General features: G+C 28.7%; 1 pseudogene; it reads right to left on the bottom strand.

The window, feature by feature from the left end:
• Nucleotides 1-4,385: 4,385 nt before the first annotated feature.
• LOC108451703 (probable 2-oxoglutarate-dependent dioxygenase AOP1) lies at nt 4,386-6,430 on the bottom strand (annotated as a pseudogene).
• Between the last annotated feature and the right edge of the window lie 1,678 nt (nt 6,431-8,108).

Here is an 8,108-nt window from a genome sequence, read left to right as displayed (position 1 = left end):
CTCTATGTTTATATCAAACAATGATGCTTGAATGGTACCTTTTATATACAATCTATGAGATTTATAATTGCATTGAAAATCCCTCCTTGTAAATCAAATGTAAAAAATAATGGGTATATTTTTTTGTGAAAAAAAACAAATTGCTATAATACAAATTAATAATCTATATGTTGAATAGCGATATTAACATTCCAAATTGGATTGTTTTTTTTTTCTTTCTTTCTTGTTTCTTGTTATTTGTCTGTTAGTAGAAACCGGCCATATACGGTCACAAATTACAGTCATTGATAAGTACTAAAAGTAACATGTTTTAATTTCATTATTAATGCGATTTTAGGTGATTTTTCTATGTTAATGATTAATTTTATGCTCTTAATCCTTTAAATTCATATTTTTATACTTAGAAGAACATTTGGGAGCAAAACGAGCGAAAATCGAAAAATTGGAGTAAGGTACAGGAGCCACAAGGGCTAACTCCTTCCACACGGCTTGACCATATGGCTGGGTGAGCCACACGGGCCACCATATGGCCATGTGGTAGGCCATGTCGATTTCGTGAATTAGCACTATAAATTGTGAGAGAACGCGATTTTTAGATTTTTGGGTCATTTTAAGACATATATATGACAAAAATAAGAAGAGATGAGAGAGTCGTCATAGAATACTCAAGAAAACAACTAGAAAAACATCATTGAAGTCGATTCTGAAGCAAATTTTTATCAAGATTGAAGATTCTCAGTTGATTTCAATCATGAATTTCTTTATTTCTTATACTATATCTTGAATTTTTTTTTTTGCAAGTATGAACTAATTTTCTAAATTCCTATGGGAGATGAATCCTATGATGAATTCCATCCTTTTATTTTTATTTTATGTAATAAATACTTAGTTTCTTGTTCTCAGTTATGTATGCTTAATTTCTTGGTTCAATATTTCGAGATTATTGATCCATGTTTGATTTACTTAAATTAGAGGAGGAATAGACTATGTTTAAGAGTAAATCTTACGTAATTGAGTGGAGTTGCATGTAATCCTAAAAATAAGACGACATAAATCTACTGATTAGAGTCAAATCTAATAGTGGAATCTATAGATCGAGTTAATGCGATAATAAGGGATTTAATTAGAAAGAAATTTTAATTAATCTACTTAGAGTCAGTTTCTCTTACTCTAGAAAGAGATATTAGTATAATTTAGGAATTTCTACAAATCAAGTTACTAAGTAAAGAAATTGTGTAATTTAGATTGATAATGATAGATGAAATCTAGGTGAATTCTTATCTGGTATTGTTTCACTTCTTGGTTGTTAATCGTTTATTTTCCTGACTTATTCTAAAATATTTAGAAATATTTAGATTGATCTTTTTGCTTGAATATGCTTTCTTGGCTGTTGTAGGATCTTTGAGAGCTAGTATTTATACTCTCTAATTGATTTTCAACCGTTGCAGTTGTTGGAGATATGAATAGTCATTGGGGATGTGAAAACCAGTGCATTGAATTCACATGTAATAGCAAGTATCGATACCAGATAAAAAGTAATCAATAACTTTTGCATTCAATGCAAAATTCAGTGACCGTTGGAACTTAAATATTGATACCAGACAAATTTTATCGATACTATATGAAAGGTATTGATACCAAATCGATATTTAGCTAAATTTGTGAAAAACAAAATGTCAATTTGTTATTGTTTTTCAAAGGGGTATCGGTATTTTAAAAGCTATCGATATAGGCCAAAAAATATCTATTCTAACTTGTTTTAAAAATAATTTGACTAGTTAAAATAGTTCTTACTTGATTAAAATTATTTTAACTTGATTTTGAGGTTGATTCAAGAAAATTTCTAAGAGTTTTAAAGTAGGAATTGAAAATTTTATCTCTTAGACTTCATTTGAGAAATCATTTTGTCAATTTTGTTCAACTTTAACTTTTATTCAAGAACCCTTTAATTTGTTATATCAAAACATATTATCAAATAAAACTTAGTTTAACATATATACTTTTTAAGGGTATTTTGCATATTATACTTTTATAATAGTTTTTTCAATTTGTTTATATTCAATAATTTAACTTACAATTTTACATAATATATTACTGTAAATTTTAAAACAATTTAAAGAAAAAAACCTTTCAAGTTAATCACTATTTTACAAATTAAATACGCTATTAAAATTGATATAAATGTTTAAAATATGACAATGTTACAATAAATCATTTACTAGTCACAATATTTAAATTAATTAACAATATGCATTCACTAATTAATATCATATATATATATATATATATATATATATATATATATACTAGTTTGCATACTTATGTGGTGCATAAATTTATTATGTGTTATATTTAAAAATATTTAACTAATTTATATTTTATTTTTAAATATAATATATTAACAAATAAAAATATAATTTTAAAATTAAAAATTTGGTAATAAAAAAATTATAAAAAGTAGTAATTAATTTTAATAATTAAAAATTAAGTGATTTATAAAGTAATTAAAATAAAAATTATGATTCTGCTCTTTTTAATTGTAAGGTAGAACTTCATGCTCAATCACCTACTTTTTATTATTGTCCTCCTATCTTTTTATATATGGAAACAAATTTTAGTTAAATTATAGAATAATAATAATCATAATCATAATTGACATGCAAATGCATTTTTTTCTAAAAGATTTTAAAATTATTGAATTCTATAAAGTTTAGAACTACTCATACCTCTTCTTTAACACATAAATAGGCGAATAATGCGCCCTACGTCCTCTTTTATTGATAATAATACACATGTCAATCGAATCAAGACTTAATCAACTATTATTTTATATTTTTAAGGATTGATTCAATTATGAAAAGTTGAAAAGAGTTTATATTTTAAACATAGATTGATAAGGTATTTTAAATTTTGTTTTTTTAAGATTCTTAATTAAAATTAAGTATAAAATAATATTTAAAACATGTAAAAATAAAAATATTGTTTAAAAAATTTCAAAATCTTTTGATACATATATATATATATATATTAACAATGTTTTTATGTTTTTTATTAGAGTCAAATATAGAACAATGTATAAATAAGTTAAAAACTTTTTAAATCAGTATTTAAATTCTTTTATCCACTTTTAACACTTTGAAATGAGCTTTTGTTTTAAAATCAATATTTAAATTTTTTTATAAAAGTTAATGATAAATGTCAAGTAACATTTTTAACCTTATTCTTAATGCGTTTTGGATGGTTATTCGATGTAAATGATGAAATATATGCTCCTACTCCTTTAAACATATGTTTCTATATTTAGAAAAGCCTTTGGGAGCAAAAGGAGGGGAAAACGAGCAAAAATCGGAGCAAGTTTCAGGAGCCATACGGGTTGGACTCACGGGCTGTCACACGGTCATGTGACAGATCGTGTGAAAATCACGAATCACACTCCAAACCTGTAGGAAAATACTTTTTTTTATAGGTTTTTCAAGAATTTTAAGACCTATATATGACAAAGATAAGAAGAGGGGAGAGAACCGTCATATAATATTAAAGAAAACGACTCGAAAAATACTATTAAAGCCTACTCTGAAGTAGATTTCCATCAAGATTGAAGATCTCATTTTGATTTTTTTGAAGTTATTATGAGTTTCTTTGTTTCTTATGGTTATATTGTCTTTAAGATGTTTTTATTTGCTATTATGAACTAATTTTCTAAATACCTATGGGAGATAAACCCTACGATAAATTTTGTCTTTTGATTTCTGTTTTAAGCAATAAATACTTGAATCTTGTTCCTAATTATGTGTGCTTAATTCTTGGTTTAATATTTTCAAACTATTAATCCATGTTTGATGTGCTTAAATCAGAGGAGGAAAAGTCTCTGTTTAAGAATAGATCTAGCATAATTGAGGGGAGCTGCATACAATCCTAGAAATAAAATGACATAAATCTACTAGATTAGAGTCAAATCTAATAGGTCCATAGATCGAGTTAATATGATAATAGGGGTTTTAATTAAAAAATTTCAATTAATCAACCTAGAGTCGATTTCTCTTAAGTCGGCTTCTCTTACTCTGGAAAGAGATATTAGCATAATTTAGGAATTTTTACAGATCAAGATACTAAGTGAAAAAAATTGTTTAATTCTTTCCTAGGTATTGTTTCGCTTCTTGGGTTTTAATTGTTTATTTTCCTAATTCGTTCTTTACCGTATTCTTTAGTTAATTAATTTAGTTAATTTTAGTTTTAATCAATCTCTCCAATTTATCAGTTAAATAATAGAAAGACAATAATTATTAGTACTTTTAGTCCTCATGGGAATGATATTTTTGCTCACCGTAATTATACTATTAATTGATAAATGTACTTGTCTTTGTCAAATTTTTAGTTAGTTTGCAACTGCATCAATTAAAGTATAAAAAAAATTTTAATCTAGTACAAAAGAATTTTTTTTTGATAATGCTCTGCAAAAAGAATTTGCAGTCCAATACATAACATGAAATTCTACTACAATAATTATTTTTATTTTAACTTATATGAAGCAGTGATTAAACATCTTATTAGACACTTATTTGACACATATTCAAACCGTATTAACCCAATATCTTACCCTTAATATAGTAGGAAAGAAAACATCTTTTTTTAGCCATATATATAGAAAGACCCCAAACAATTGGCCATAATATAATAATCATGGATGGCCAATTCTTAGACATTACAATAAGCTTTAAGACGAGTTATATAACCCTCAGATTGAACAGCCGCTTGAGTGTTTTCGGAGTAAAAAAATTTCAAAAATTCTTCATGGTCATGAGGTTTGAAAAGAATGGGATTGTTGTCATCGACAAGCTCATTTGGAACTTTTATTACGTAGCCTCCTTTTGGCCTTGTAAATAGTCCCAAGCTATACCTATCTTCGTTACCCTTCATCATGACACGATGAAAAGGCGAAGGCAATCGACCATTTAACCATACCTGCAACAAAATAAAAATTTTATGTTTTAAGTCAAGCTATTTATACACTTTGTGATGCAAAAAATAAGTGGAACTTATGCTAAGGGACTCTCCAATCAAGACTATGAAAGAGTTAGGTGAAGGCTTCATATTGATCCATTCACCATCTATGCTTTGGATCTGTAGTCCATTAACCTCGTTTTGATACAAAAGGGTCATCGTATTAGTGTCACAGTGCGCAGCTAACGCAGGGGTTGAATCATTGGTTTTTGGCTTTTCATATTTCATGATCCTCAGTTGATAGTTCGTGGAGTCAATGAACTCATCCATGTATTTCTCAAGTCCAAAACTCTCCAAAATCATCTTCAAAATTTTCTTCTGTAACTCGGATGCTAGTTGAGTGAAAGACGCCAGAGTTTTACTGCCAAATACAAAGCATATAATAAATAAAATTGCTCCTTTATTGGGAGAAATCTTTGTAATATCGACTTTTGGGATGTTGATTTGGAACATGAATAATAGAGCTCTTGTTCTTGATGTGTCTATACATGATTTTAGCTTTGGGTTTTCAAGTGGTAGTGCTCTTATCCGCTAAAACCTAAGGTTAAAATCAAGCATACACAACACGGGAACAATACCTCTATTGTTCTAAATTCGGGTCGACATGTCAGAGAATGACAACTTCAAAAACTTTTCCTAATAAGGAGGTCGATTCCAAGAAGTCTAATAGTTTTGTTAAAGGGATTTTTGCAAGTGAAGTACCTAAAGGTTAAAAGTTATATTAGAAATCAAATTGCATTTTGATGTTAGATCAAAAAAGTAAGTTGGTATTTTTTATTAAAAATTTATTTCGATTCTATGGTTAAAAACTATGTAGCTAACAGGATAACAAGACAATTACACCTGGCGTGCCACGTGTACCTCATGTTGACATAAGGAACCAGTTTTTAATAATAAAAATAGATTAAAAATTTTAACAAGAAAATCAATTTACTTTTTGATTTAATATCTAAAAATTTTTTCTAATAGAGAAAACAAAATACATTCTGACTCCTAATACAAGAACTTCCATAGTAGTTGTTACCGTACCTGAAACTTATGTTTCCTTGAGGCCATAAAGCGTTGTGAGGCATTGTTCAATGTTTTCAGCAATATGAGCATCTTCCATCGCCAAGCTTTGAAACGTTTCAGATGAAGGATTCAAATAGCCACGAAAGGGCTCGTCGGAAACACACAGTTTTTTGGTTTGTAAGGGCAAGTCAAAGGTCTCTTGCAAAGCCCCAAACACCGCCTTTCGAAGCTCCAGGATTGGATCAAACAATGCCTCGAAACAACCGTACTCCTCCAGTGCTTCCCGAACTTGGGATTTTACTAAATCCCATTCGGGGCTGCCCGGTTTCAGGTTTTGGTTTGAGAAATCTATAAATGGAACCATTGCCGGAGTTGTTGAGCTCATCTCTATGTTTATATCAAACAATAATGCTTGAATGGCACCTTTAATATACAATCAATGAGATTTATAATTGCATTGAAAGTCCCTCCTTGCAAATTAAAGGTACAAAATAGTGGGTATACTTTTTTGTGAAAAAAATAAATTGCTATGATACGAATAATTTATATATTGAATAGCAATATTAACATTCCAAATTGGATTGGTTTTTTTTTTTTATTTTTTTATTTTTCTTGTTATTTGTCTACTAGTAGAAATTAGGGGTTTTTTTACTGAAAAATATATAATAATAAAAAACACCAAAATGGCATGTTGCTAAAATTAAGTACCAAAATGATATATTTAGATGGGTGGAGGGTGGTGCAAAGGCGGCACCACCCTCATTTTCTGACGGAAAACAGTAAAAATATTATTTTGGTAGGTGAAGGATGTCAGATAGACGGCACCAGTAGAGGGTGCCAGATAGGAGGTACCACTTTTACTTTCCTAGTATATACTATACAAAAAATACAATAAAACATACGAAAAATGGGGTGGTACCTATCTGATAGGCGGCACACCCAATATATTTCCCTCCTCCCCCATTTGGCTCATATCAGTTTGGAAAAAAAAAATTAGCAAAACAAGAGAGGGAGAAGAGAAGAAAGAAAGAAAAGAGGAGAAAGAAAAGGTATTTTTTTATTGTTATATTCAAATATAATAGATTATGATAAGAAAAAATATTTTGTTAGTATTATATAGTTTGTTTAGTGTTATTTTTTGTTTTGTTTTAAAGTTATTTTGTTTATTATGATTTTTAGTAAGTTTTGTGTTTAGATTAATGAGAATGTTATCTTGTAAAATTTTTAATATATTTGAAAGTTTTTATGTTAGTAACTATTATAAAGTAATTGTTAGTTAGTGATAAAACAAGAAAAAATAGATAAATACTGAAAATATTTTTGGCATAGATATTGTTAGAAATGACAATAAATTTGATATTGTTAGAAATGGACTATTATCATTCATTAAATTTTTAAGTAAGTATTTTATGTTGTTCCAAATTGTTTTGAGATTTTTGTTAAATTTTTAACAGATTGAGTATTGAAGATGGATAATCAATTTTTTGTATGCATTTATTTTGATGGAATCATCTTGACAACAACCGTTGGATGTATATTTAAATATCGACAACAAATAGCAATGAGATTTAATAGAAATATCACGTTGGATGATATGAAGGGAAGGATTAACGCAAAAATTGATAGACATTGTGGGAGAAGGGTTTCGAAACTTTTCTACAAGTTTCCAATTTCAACAGATCCCATAAAATTCACCGAAATGGAACTTACAGACGACGAAGACGTGGAGACAATGATTGCTCTTTACTGTGCTAATCAAAGTGACAAAAAAACACCTATCCACTTATTTGTTGAGTTAGCCGGTATGGAGCAAAATGAAGATCTCGCTGCATATGGTGAAGAACGTGGAGCTCAAAAACCGTGCATGGTGGCTCCAATATCATATGTTGATAATGAATCAATTATACGCGGGATTGATATTGATCTTAATGTTACACCCCATATTGATGTTGTTGGTGATGATGGATACGATAGTAGTGATCCTTGTGATCAAAAGGTCGATAGTGATAGTGATCTCGATGTAGATCAGGCCCACGATGATATTGACGACCAAGACGTGAATGACGATGGAAACATTAATGCGTCTTCAGTCGGGA

This window comes from Gossypium arboreum, chromosome 5 (assembly GCF_025698485.1).
Source record: "Gossypium arboreum isolate Shixiya-1 chromosome 5, ASM2569848v2, whole genome shotgun sequence".
Classification (NCBI taxonomy): Eukaryota; Viridiplantae; Streptophyta; class Magnoliopsida; order Malvales; family Malvaceae; genus Gossypium; species Gossypium arboreum.
The sequence above is the reverse complement of the archived record's forward strand: the minus strand, read 5'-3'. Positions and strand labels throughout refer to the sequence as shown.